The following is a 14,138-nucleotide window of genomic DNA, read 5'->3' on the forward strand; positions in this document are numbered from 1 at the left end:
TGGCCCCATGATACTTTGAGCTGTGATTACTATTATAATATTATTAAGGGCAGTGGATAGACCCCTATCCAGTGAGACTGGTGGTTCTTAACATTTGGGTGGTCACATTAACCTTTGAGATCAAACAAAGCCAGGGACCCTCTCTCCAGAAAAAATTCGTATGCTTCACACACTATTTTACGTACAATTCTAGGAGATGTAAAACATTAACAGACCCTCTAAAGCAAGAGTCAGTAAACTTTTTCTGCAAAGGCAAGACAGCAAATATTTAGGCTTTGCAGGTCAAGAGGCACTTACATAACAAAAGTTAAAGTCAGAGCCAGGTCTACTATTTTAGGGAGGCCCTGCTGGGTCTGTGTCTAGGCGCAGCCAGGACCAGCAATGCCGTCCACGACTCTGCCCCCACAGCGCCCTCTCCTGGAGGCAGAAAGGATTCCCGTGCACTGCTCCCGTGGCAGTTGAATTGGGGCCACCTTCCTGCTTCGAGCTGCAACCAAGAATGCACAGTATACTAAATTCTATTAACCTACATTCTGTGACCTCAATAAAACTTTCTCAATCATCAGCAAGAATAACAATGCCTATGAAAAGAAATCCCTTTGCCCGGTGTTTGAAAATTGAAATGCAAAAGGCACATCAGCAGATAAGGCTCTTTAATGAATCAAACTATTTTCTTAACCTGCAGTTATCTTTCAATCAATAGCTATTTCCAGAAATTTCTTTTTAAAAACCACCTCACAAATTTAAAAAAGCTTAGAATAAATCATAATAAACTCATCAAGAGGCAGTATTCAACAAAAATGACTGTGCAGAAATTTTAGCCTTGTCTTCACACAGTTAATCTTTTTCTACTAAAAACATTCCATAGGAAGTCAGTCGCAAGAGAAATGTAATTCTATATAATGCTTCCTGGCCTATAGTGTCTGAAAAGCTTAGGTCGCTATGGTCGCTATGAAGAGTCATAAATGCATTTCATTGTCGGTTAGAACCCATCATTTCATTTCAATAATGGTTAAATAAATAAAGAAATACAGGCAGGCAGCTCCCCTGACTGGCTGGGGGTCAGGGGGGCGCCCATCACAGTTTGAGTGGCAAACTTGATGCAAGTTCTCCACCTAGTGGACATTCTGGAAAATGTGCAATCAAAGAAAAATTGCATGGGCATGTGTATGACATAGGCACAGAGACAAAGGGAGAGAGACAGACGGAAGTGGTGAGCATTCTGTACATCAGTCAGTGGCATCATATCAGATAGCCATCTTTCTCCCTTTCTAGTTTCCTCTTTATTTCGTGTCTCTTCCTGTCCTAGGCATGCTTCCCCGGCTTCCACCTCCCTCTTCTCTGCCTCCTTTGCTCCCTCATTTCCGGGACCTCTAAGCGTGGCAGTGACCAGTCCCTGAACCACTTCCCTCTCCTTTCTGCCCCTGGGGGTTTCACCCGCTCTCATGGCTTCAAGTATCTTCTCCCTGCTCTGAGTCCCAAATTTAAATCTCTAGCCCAGACCTGCCCGGTCCCCAGACCTGTGTACCTCACTGCCCGTTCACCCCCTGAATCTGATGACTGGTGGCCATGGAGGCTCCACAGCTGGAGTTCCACCGCTTGGCTGTCCACTCCTAAGCTTCTGACACTCCCAGCTTCTGCATCTCAGTAAATGGCAACTTTATTTTTCCCAATGCTCAGGCCAAAAACTTGGAATCATCGTTGACAACTCTTTTCGCCTCACCCCTACATCTGCTCCACAAGCAAAGCCTGTCAGCAACAATATCATTAAAACACAGCCAGAAGCCAGCCCCTTTTCACCACTTCTGCAGCAGCCACTGTGGTTCAGGCCACCGCCCGCTCCTGTCTTACCGTCATGTCTAAACAGAGCTCCTTGTCTCGCCTTTGCCCCTTCCGTCTGTTCTCCCCGGCCTCTTCATTCCTCCAACAACACCGGCAAGGCCTTCGCACTTGCCCTCCAGCTTCCTGCAGTTCTGTGCCCCAGAAGTCTGTACCTTCGCTCCCTTGCCTCTTACAGGTCTTCATTCAAATGTCGCCTTTTCAGAAAGGTCTTCCCTGTAACATTCAATTTAAAATTGAAGAAAACAAGTCTACTCGGTCTTCCCTGTAGTGGGTTGAATGGTGGCCCCCCAGAAAGACATAGGTACATCCTAATCTGAAAAATCTGTGATTGTGCCCTTAGTCGGGAAGAGTGTCACTGCAGATGCAATTAAATTATGGATCCTGAGGTGAGATCATCTTGGATTACCTGGGTGGACCCTAAATCCAATAACAAGTGTCCTTACAAGAAACAAAAGAGGAGACACAGACACCCAGAAGCAGAGAAGGCCACATGAAGATATAGCACTACTCAATATAAAATTTATCATATTTATTGACTTTCTACCCTTCTAATATTTAAGCTACAAAAAGACAGAGTTTTTTTTTATCAGTTTTGTTCAATCCTGTATTTCCAGAGTCTAGAACAGTGCCTGGCTCCAGTGCCCAGTCAGTGTCCAATAAATATTTGCCGATTAGGAAAACAGATGAATAAATGAATGAGTGATGGGGCCCCAGAGGCTGTGCCTGTGTGAATAGGAGAATGATGGATCTATGTTTACAAACAGGGAGTGAAGGAAAGAAATCAGAATTAGAATTGAGACGGGGTAGCTAGATAAGTTCAATTTGTGGCCTGTTCAGCATGACGTGACAACCACAAGTAGAAATGTGTACCTAATTTAGGATATACTTATAAATTATACTTAATTTAGGATTTACGTATCCAGCCAGCTCCAAAAGAATTTTGAAAGACTTACACTGTTACTTTAATAAGATAACTGTTAAGACGTAATAAGATAAAAACAGAAGAAATATGACGGGTTTTGGAGATGTAGAAAGCGATGCTTAGGTAAAATGTCGGTGCTGAAAACACGTGGATTCGTGATTAAATTTCAAATATGACTTCTTCAAAATGCTATTTTAGCCCGCCTCTCTTGCACCAGATGTTTTATTATATGAGTTCAAAATTGATTTATTGATTGATTTCACCTCCAACATTTTCCCCTTTCTCTATCCTGAGGCCATACTAGTGATCAGGAAAGCAGCCAAGGTTCAAATTATTTGAAGACTCCAGGAAGAGCGATAGTGCTAGAGCAGATCTCACCCCGCTACACATCCATTTGAAATTTTTTGACATCTTTCAAATAATAAATTGTCTGTGAGAGGAATACTGTCAGAGTCAGTGTTCTTTGTTTATCTTGCAAGATTTGCAGCAATGCACTGATATCCCGGCAGAGGCCAAGGGCCCAGTTGTTCAACAGTTCGTCATTACTCTTACAGAGGCGCGTCGTGTGGCCACGCGGGACCCACTGTCAGCAGGCTCTGCCCGGGATCGGACCGCCCTCAGACCCATCTCCTTGGTGGCCAGCAGGCGGCAGGCGGGTGTCCTCCTCCCTCAGTGTCAGCAGGCAGCTTCCGACTGAGCCCCAATGCATTTTTGAAAACATCAAAGTTGAAAAAGTCCTCATAAAATCTGAGAAAATATTAGCTTCATGGATGAAATCTGTATTCGGTGTTGATTTTTAATGGGCATCGCGGGATGGGATGAGGCGTATTTTCCTGCAATTTCTGATATATACTTTATATCTCAACACCTTGGCACACGCTAAAGCCATTTTCTTATTTTTTTTACTTTTGAATTCATTTAAAAAAAATTTTTTTAAAGGTTGGCACCTGAGCTAACAACTGTTGCCATTCTTCTTCTTGTTTTTTTTAATTTACTCTTCTCCCCAAAGTCCCCCAGTACATTCTAGTTGTGAGTGCCTCTGGTTGTGCTGTGTGGGACGCCACCTCAGCATGGCCTGATGAGCGGTGCCATGTCTGTGCCCAGGATCCAAACCGGCGAAAAACTGGGCCTCCAAAGCAGAGGGCGTGAACTTAATCACTTGGCCATGGGGCTGGCCCTTGAGTTCATTTTAATTTGAAAGTTAAAAGAAACTGAAAAACTTGAATTATTCTAAAATATTATATTTTTCACCATAAGTATTAGATGACGCTTGCATATTTCACATGGATTTAGGTTACTTTGTTGTTATTAACATCTCTTTTATGACAAAGATGCTTTGATTATTTACATAAAACCTTAGGGCCTGTTGTGGAAGAGAAGTGACATCCCAAAACATTTATATTTATAGCCAGAAATATTTAGTACAGACTGCTACTGGACCTGTCCCCCACTGCAACGGCAGGAAGCATGAGTGTATAATACAATTAGCCACAGACTGGATGAGAAATAAGATCCCCTGGGGGTCGGATTGTAGGGATTATACATCAATATCTCCTTTTTGTGGAAAAATTTTATGTATATGTACATATTAAACCTGACTTCCCAGACCATATTATACAATTAAGTTGTAGTTTTATTATTACATATATTCTTCATACAAACAGGTCAGAATTTTGAGTGTTCTTTCTAACAAACATTAAGCTTTTGGCCTGTTAGAAAGCAAGACAATGAATTGATGTCAACAATCTTTACTGAACGGGAGTTCCACGCAAGGCATTGAGACAGACTTCTAAGCTCCCAAAGCTAGTGCTTGGGGTGCCCACATTGGGATTAATCTGGACCCATAAACCTTGAGTTTCTTCCTTCTGGGCATTTGCTAAATTACACTAATTCACACAATAGTGCTAACGAGTGACAATTAATGTGTCACCTCTTCAAGGGCATTTGTATTTTTTGCAATTAGTGGATATCTAATTGGCTGGAGGACAGGCGTCCTCCGGCTATCTGGTAAGCCCAGAGGAGACTTCCAAGGGTTTCCTCCCTGACTTCCACACTGAGTCTGCAGGAGAATCAGCACGAGCCACCTGGAGAGCTGGAGATGCTGCGCTGACCTGAGAAGAGGGCAACCACAAGCTGTCTACATTTCATCCTGGTGAAGTGGCGGGTTTAGAGCATGGAACTGGGCTGATCTGGAATCAATTCTAGGTGAACATCAATGACTAAATCTTCAATCTGTGCCATCAGACAAGTGTTTAATTTTTCTAAATCCCAGTTTCTTCATTCATAAAATGGGGCTAATATTGGCAGGAGTTTTCTTAGAATTCAGAGTAATGTCGTTTCCGTCTCAGCACAGAGCCTGGAACACAGACAGTGGTCCATAAACGGTAGCTATTGTCATTTCATTTATGAGTTGAGACTGATTAGTTCCGTAGTCACAACATTTCAGGCTAGAAGGGAACTTCAAGGTCTCCCAGTCAGACCACAACTCCCCAGGACCCAGCCAAGCAGCCTCATCTGTGCAAGACATCTTCCAAGACAGTCAGCAGTTGAGATAAAAGCTTTTCATGGGCACTATTGCCAATAGTGGGGATGAAAAGGGAAAGCGGTGTGCAGGCACTCTTGCTAAAATGAGTTATAAGAAAATGTAAGCCGATTTTTCTTGCAGGCTTGGTTTTCTGGGCACAGAAGTGTTGCAAGTCCTTCTAGAGGAATAGACTAAAAGTTTCAATCTAAGGTGATACTTTCTGAAAGGCACTTTGAAAACAACTCCCCTCCCAGATCTCTTATAAACCACAGCTGTTAAAATCCAGAGGTACCCAGTTAGGTATGAGAGATTTCTTTCCAACACAACTAATAAATGAGAGGCTGCTCTGAAAACCTCGGCATGCATCGCTTAAGCCTGGGAGTTGCGCTGTGACACTCAGCTGGTGCCTGGCGCTGACAGAGATTATCATTGAAGCGTTGAAGGTTACGCCAAGCATCACAACATTGCCACCTGCATTCTGGCTGGGAATAACCAGGCTGCCAGAAAAGTCCGCGCAAGCCTTGCGTGTCCTTCCCCAGCGCCAGAGGCTGGAGGACACAGTTAGAGATCAGCTCCACCTCCCACCTGCCATTCGACCTTGGCCATGAGTCGTTGTTCTCCCTCAGCCTCAGTGTTTCACCCGCCAAGCGGTGACAATCATGGTCACCTGCCTTCCTCACCTGATTATTAAGGGCTTTAATGAATTTCCTTTTCAGGAAGTGTTTTCATATCCTCGGCAGGACATTGATACCCAGGGTAAGGGAAAAGCCATTATCATCATTGACCTCAGAGCCACAAGAGCCATACTTTCTCAGGCTCACTTGCTAATAAAGTAGTAGTATCTAACATTTATATAATGCTTTTCATCACACACACAGAGACAAAAAAGACATGTAAAAGTTCACGATTTAGAGAGATGAATTTACAACTGCATTTGCTTCCTTTGAAAGGCAGTGTGCCTCAATGTACCAGTTACAGTAAAGAGTTGCTCCAAAGATCCTCGGTACAGATGGCCAGAGCTGGCCCCGATCCTCAGTTCATTCAACAGTCTCGCTTTGACCAACAGGCCTCCCATTGTAAGGCAGCCCGGGGCTCAGCTGATGTCAAAAGCCCCATTCTCTCCCCGGTGGACTGTTCTCACAAAGCATGCCCGCACGCATTCTGCAGCAGATAGGGATGGGGCTGGCTCTGCAGATGTCGCTGCCACTGCCACTGTCACTTCTCCCCATCACACGGTCTTGGGTATCTTTCCAGAGACTTGCACAAAGCTCGATTCAGGGTTTGCCTTTGACCGACGCACACTTGGCCTGCAGATGGATGGAGAAGAAGAAAAAGGCATCCCAGTGTTTCTCCACACTCGCCTGGGAAAGCTTGGGAATTCCTGGCTTATTTACCAGCTTCGACTCGGACTGAAAAACAAATCAGAAAGTTGCCAATGGTTTCATTCAGCCCCCAAAACTGGGTTAATGAGACTCTGTGAGTGAAACCATCAATGCACAAAAGTCAGGAAATCCAAGATTCCATTCCCACAGCCCGCAGAGGCTTTCCACACACAGGTGACTCTGTGCCCCCACCCAGCCCTGGACCGCATCCTGGCCAAAGTGCAGAGCCGTGGTGGATGCCATCCTGGGGGGAAGCCCACCTCAAGGGATTGGCTCCAGGGAAAGCCGGTGTCTGCATTCATCACAGTCCAATTTCAACTCTAAAATTATTGATTTATTTTTGAGTCAACTTTTTACTGAAGTATCGTATATTGACTGAAAAGCACACACATGATGAAAGTGCAGCACCATGAATTTCTATGACATGAGTACACGCAGGCAATCAGCATTCAGTCAAGAAATTGAGCATCGCCAGCCCCCCAGAAGCCCCAGACATGCCTCCTCGCAGTATCTATTGTGATGAAAAATCTGAAGATATCTGAAAATATCTCCTGAAATTGAGCTAGCCTTTGTGGGAACACTGGCTGCCAGTCCTATCATTAGAGTTTACACCAGCACAGCAGGATAACGGATGTGGTTACTCTGAAAGATTCGACGATCTTATCTTCAGAGATGGGTGTATACCACCCCATGTCCTTTCTTCCTCCTGGCAGATATTTCTAGTAGAGGAAACACATTTAACAGATGTCCTTGACTCAGGACACACCTGAGAAGTCCTGTTGAGGAGTCAGTGCTGGGCCCACCCCAGGCCTCTGGGTCTGAGCTCCTAGACATCTGGTCTGGCCTTATAAATCTCAACAACTTCCCAAGGAGATTCTGAGGTGCAGCCCTCAGCCTGAGTGAGAACAATTCTCTCAAACTGTTATTCATTTCCCTCTTGCATCAAACAAATATCTACTGAGCTCCTTCCCTCAGACAGACAAGAGGAGGAGGGTCCAGGAAGGCACGGCGAGGGGGCTCAGGCGAGTGTCTCCCCTTCCTGATTTTATCTGCACTCATTCTGCCTAATCAGATGCTGCTCAGCTATAAACACCCACAGGGTCAGTCAAAAGCAAAGCCTCTGCCTCCCGGGCCCACAAGATCACTTCCTTTTTGTCGGTAACTCTAAGCCTTTGCATGTACCTGAAAGGCTCTCTTTCCTCTTACCCACATAGCAAACTCCTACACATCCTGCAAGAACCAGACTAAATGTTCCCACTCCATATACATTTCCGGACTCAGTCCTACTTCTGTGCCCCCTATCATCCCATCAGTGGCCTGTTTCCGGTTCTCACTACACCACGTTGTAACCATCCTTTGTGATGCCCGTCCCACTGAATGGACTGGGATTTTCCTTTCTAACTCTGCATTCTTGGGGCTAGAATGGAAGCTGGCACGTGCTGAATAAATAATGGATGGATGGATGGATGGACAGATGGATGGACGGTGGTGCTTGAAAGTGCTCTGTAAAGTGCAAACTGTTCTATTTCCATGCATTCTATAACTATAGCATGAATGGATGGTTGGAACTCAAACTTCTCTTTTTAGCAAAACTCCCAACCTTCTCACCTTTCAAGCAGAAAGCCAAAATTCTTTGCCATTTTGACAGCAACTCTACACCTTCACTGTGTAATTGTTAGCAAAGTTTCATCTTTCTTTTTAGCATCACTATTGTCACAGACTCAGTTCCAAAGCCCAATATTCTAATGGGCCTTTTGTCTGTTCTTTTACCCCAACTAGCAAATAGAGCCCTTGAAAATGACATCTAGAAAGGGTGCCTGAGAACTGCCGCCCACGGAACAAAGGCCTAGAGGACAACTCTTTGCGTAAATACCCGTTCAACAGGTGGTTCAGTTCCTGCCAGGTGTGTAGACACAGCAACTGATTTCTTGGAAAGAAGAAACTACAACAGCCTTGGCAGTGATGGTAAGCTGAGAGCTGAGAATTCTGGCGCAGGGCTGGTCCACAGGCTGGTGGTTTCCTCTATGGAGGAAACATCTTGGAATCACAGTCCTAGCATATGGGACAGTTCCGACATTCCACAAGCAGCCACATGGCAGAAGCATGGTCAAACTAAGGCCTTTGAGTATGTGAAGAAAGTACAACAAAAGTTGTAAATGTCGGAGGAAGAGAGAATTGAATGGTTAGAGATAAGGGATTTTAATAGGATGTTCCTCACTGTGGGGAGGACAATGTGAGAACCTTAAAGAAAGCACGTAAGTAGTATCATTAACTATGTATCAGGATTTCATACAGTTAGAAGAATTCCAGAGCGGGACAGAATATTAGAGACCATGTAAATCAAACCCATAATCTCATATATGAAGCAACCGATTTACCAAGATTAACAGTGAACGACTTCTGTATCAGTGTTAGCCATGATATCCACTAAGATGGCCCGAGTTAAGTGTTGTCAGAAGGCCCACCTGTTCAAAATGCTCCCACTTGTTATGATGTCTCATATATTCTCACCATTTTTTCATCCCTTTAGGTAAAGTTACTATGTTTCCAGAAAGTGCACATTAAAAACAAATCTGTTTTCGAATTGAGAGGCAGTCTACAGAATAAAGAGCCTGGACACTAAAAGTGTCGAGGTCGTGAAAGGCAAAGAAAACAAAAGGCTGAGGAATTGCTCCTGATGAAAAAGGACTCCAGAGAAATGACAGCTGAATGAAATGTGGCTGGGACCCTGGACTGGAGTCTGGACCAGAAAATAATTATTTTATTTTCCTATAAAGGACAAAAGTGAAATAGCTGGTAAAATTTTAATAAGGTTCTAGATTAGATGTTATCATATCAGTGGTAATTTCCTGATTTTGATCACTTTACTGTGGTTCTGTAAGAGGATGCCTTTGTTTTTAGAAAACACACACGGAAGGATTTAGGGGTAAAGGAGCAGGTGTCACACGTGTTAAACTCACCCTCGTGTGTCTCAGCAGGAATAAGACTATGAATACCTGCAAAGGGCAGTCTGACCAAACAGGGCATGCTGGAGAGCCCCAGGAATGCGGCGGCCCCACGCGCCTGCCTGGGTTCCCCATTCACAGTGGTACCCGAGGAAGTAAGCAAACTGCTTAACATCTCTACTGTCCTTTTTCCCCTCATCTGAGGATGTTAAGGAAAATACTAGCAGCCTGCACTTACTAAAACTTTTATCTGTGCCAGGCACTATTTCAAGCACTTTACATGCATTAAGAACAACCTTTCACAAATGAGAAGATTGAGCCACAGAGAGTAAAGCAATTGGCTCAAGATCACACAGCTGAGCGCTGGTGGTGGCCAAAACTGAACTGCTACCACACTCCACGTCTTAACTACTAGCGTTTCTGTGAAACGTAAGTGAAATATGTCAAGCACGCATTTAACACCTGTGCCTTGAGAAATGCTCAGTAAAGGCTCGCTGATCACCAGTATCAACATCACCACCATCGCTGACACCCTGGAGCTCGCCTGTGTTAGCTGGATCTAAGTCCTCAGGGGTTACGTTCCTCTTCTTATGAAATCTTTTGTAGAGTTTCATCAAGTAACGTAAGCTGGAAGCTAAACACCAGACATTTAGTTTAGCGGAGCCAAAGAAAAATTAGCGGTAACATAAGAGAATATTTTTTTCTGATAACAATTAATAACTGTGTAGCTTGGTTCCATAAAACTTGGCTGTATCATTCATTCAGACTTGAGGACATTTTTCATTATTTGGATTCCTTCTATAGGACGCCACAGAGCCGGGGAAAAAAGATTTATAGTCAATCATTACTGTGGTATACATATTTTGGGCATGTATTTGGGCTTTTCTCCAGAAAGCATGCTAATATATCTTGTCTAGTAAAAGGTACTGGATGCCGTTCAAACCAGATGTTATTTCACAGGTCCCTTTCCTGTTTTTCGAGATTCTTTAGTTCCAGACAGAGTGGCCTTTGATGGTTCGGTTGGCGTTGATACTGAGTAGATGGGCCATCCAGTCCGGTCCCCTATATTCAAAAGGGGTCTCTTTTAGTCTGCTAGGGCGGCCATAACACAGCACCACAGGCTGACTGCCTTAAACAACAGAATTGATTTCCTCCCAGTTCTGGAGGCTCAAAGTCTAAGATCAGCGTGTCGGCAGGGTAGGTTTCTTCGGAAGTCTTTCTCCTTGGCTTGCACATGGCCATCTTCCCTCTGTGTCCTCACATGGCCTTCCCTCTGTACATGTCTGTCTTAATTTCCTCTTCTTACAAGGACACCAGTAATATAGGATTAGGGCCCCCAAAATTTCCTCATTTTAACTTAATCACCTCTTTAAGACCCTATCTCCAGATACAGTCACATTCTCAGGTACTGGGGGTTAGGACTTCAACATGTAAATTTTGGAGGAACACAATTCAGCCCATAACAGAGACTTAGCGGAGAAGAGAATCCATATAGAGGGGCCTTCAATTCCAGGGACGAATATTCCTGGGAGCCCACTGTTTGTAAAACACTGTAAGTCTAGCGTCTGATGCTGCCTGTCTCCTCTGCACTGGTCTCTGGGAACTAGTCCATTAAAGGTGCCATCCTAGCAAAGTTTCCAGAAACTTCTCTTGCATCTCCATAAACTCCTTTTTGAACCCTGCTGACCACGCTTTGACATCCTGCCCAGCAGACTCTATACCACCATCTCAACGTAATTCTCAGTCCTCAGAAATACAAAATTTTTGTGCATAATGTGTTGGCACCATTGCTGAATTCAACACAGGCAATATGGCTAAGCAACTTGGATATAATCCATCCTCCTAATAGCTGATATAATTTTAGTACTTTATTTACTACAAACAGTGAATTTTGCCTTCAGGCCTCATAGAGAACAGCACTGACAACTTTCAGAAACATATTTGAAATGCCTAACATAGCGCACACAGCTGACTAGAAACGTTCCTAGTGTGCTGTGACAGGAATGAGGAAAAGTAGAGGGGCTGGAACCCTTAACCCAAAAGTAAAGCTCTCCGGTTCTCCCCAGACCTCCCCGGGCCACATCTGCCTCCTGATTTAGGGCTCAGAGACCTGTAATCCTGACTCCACAGAGACCTCAGGCCTCTTGTCTGTTTCCATGTCGCTGAAATAGGGATTAAAAGTATATTGTTCTCTTTCTCTTCCCTCCCCAACTACCAGAGAAGTGTAAAACTGCGAAGCAACTCTAAAACAAACTTAGTAAAAGTCAAAATAGATTAAATAACATCATTTTAATTCTTAACTGTCAAAACCAATTTAAATCCATTAAATTTGTTATTTTTATTCTGGCATTGTTTACTAGTTTATACTTGTTGCCGGATAAAGACTGAATGGTTCCCACAGTAAAGCGTTTGTCTTCGATCTCATGAGAAGATTTAGATCTATGCTTTCATCGCCCTTAATCTGTTTTTTACTGACTCTTCATGGCTCCAGACTTCCATCTGTCTAACGAAAAATAGAAAAGTCACTGCAATTTTACAGCAACTCTGGGAGCCTACTGTAGTACAAAACCTGAACACCAGGGGGCAGCATTGACCTGATGCTGCTTACTACTAGGCTTTCGCGGTGGGTTTCCCCTAGTCACACAGCGCACTCCCTTCCCCCAGGCAAATCTCTCTGTGCTACAGGACCAGAAAGAGCCCCAGCAGCAGCGGCCAGAGCCCATGGTGCAGGCCCTTGCCCCGGGAGGACTCTAGCCTCTCCTCCTACCCTGTGCTGGGCAGGGACTCTGATCTGCAGGTCAAGACTGGCCTTTTGGTATTGAGAGGTGGCCCCACATAACAGGTGGGGGTAAAGACACCAGGCACAGGCATCAGTATACAATCTACAGGCATCAGGACCTACCTCATTTATGTTGGCGCTGAACTCACAGTTTCTCAGGCCCCGACTCCTTCTGAAGTGTCGGGAACCAGGAACTGGCTTGGGGTGGGGAAGAGGCAACCTGTGGCGGGGGCATCAACATGACCCCAGACCTGGTCAGGAGAGAACATGAGGTCCCATAGGCCTTAGAAAAGGTAATTAGTAAAGAGCCAACAAGGAGTGCATATTTACATTATTTTGTGTTTTTAAAGGGTTTTGTCCTCACTCATTAATTATTAGTTAATAATTCTGGACCATCACCCTCATATTATAGATGAAAGAATGAAACACGAGAAATCAGCGGTTTAAGCAGAAAACAGTAAGGACAAAAGCAGAAGCTCAGTCTGCCTTGTACCCTGTTGGTTGTTAAACACGCCATGTCCTCCATAAGCGCATAGCCTCTAATGGTAAAAAGAGATTTGCAACCTGGAACCAAGACACAGTCAGAACCAGGTAGAGAGACGGTGTCACAGCAGAGACAGCGTGCCTCCCCAGTCACAGGGTCTTCAGCACCGACACGGCAGAGCCCTCTGGATTTGAGCGGTAACCAGAATAACCTGTTTTGTCGACCAAGGATGTGGGCAGGCGGTAGGGAGCTAAGGACCCATCGCATGGACAGATATGTGGTGACAAGGTCAGAGGGGCCACAGCGCGTTCTGCGCCCGGCTCCTCCCTCGGTTCCCACACATGGACTTCCCATTCATCCCTGTGATTGATGCTCCTGGAACCCGCCTGGAAATTCTGTCTGTGAGCTAATTATGGCCAATGACCTGCGTCTGTTGGGCAGGAGTGAGTAAGAGGATCGGTAGGTGAGAGGCGGCTATTCACAAGAGGGCAGCCTTTGATGCGAGCGGAGCAGAAAGTTTGGCCGAAACTCAACACCTCTTAGAAGTACAGATTAGTCAAGAGGAAGAAAGGAGAGCGCATTGTGGAAGTTTTCAAGAAGGAGACAAAGATGCCTGTGTTTTGTATCGCTCAGCTGCCTCAAGAAAATGTCCATTTGTTTTCTTTACACTCCTTTTACATTTTAAGTGGAATCTAGTGAATGTGTCTTTTCAGTGCTCCCAATTTCACCGTTTTCACTACACCTCATGTTGCCATTTTAATGAAGCATCATTTTTCCAGAGGGTGTGGGAACAAAACTTATTTAATGACCTCTCAGAGCAAACACTGAGTTCTTCAAATATTTCCCTGAATTAAAACTCCCACCCCACAATTCACTTCCTTTTTAAAATGCCAGTTTGCCAACTACTGCAAACCAATAAACAGGGCTTTCCTTTACTCTCAAGCCACAGGGTTCCTGTCGAGTCCTGCAGCCTGGGGAGCCCATGAGAAACCCGGGACTCCCACCCCTCGGCTCTGCCCTTGGAGGGCTCAGTGCCACAGCAGTGGTGCCCTTGGAAGCCCGACACCCCGTGCCTAGCACTCCTAAAGGACACAGGTTTAGGGGACCCAGCAGAGACCTGGGAGGACCTTGGAGATTATCTAGTCCAGACCCTCACTTTACAGATGAGGAAACTGAGGCCAACTGGGAGAAGCAGAGGCCAAACAGGGTGTCACAGGTCAGGGAGGGGGGTGGAGGATAAGCAGGGTTGGCCCTGCCTCA

This window comes from Equus quagga, chromosome 16 (assembly GCF_021613505.1).
Source record: "Equus quagga isolate Etosha38 chromosome 16, UCLA_HA_Equagga_1.0, whole genome shotgun sequence".
NCBI lineage: Eukaryota > Metazoa > Chordata > Mammalia > Perissodactyla > Equidae > Equus > Equus quagga.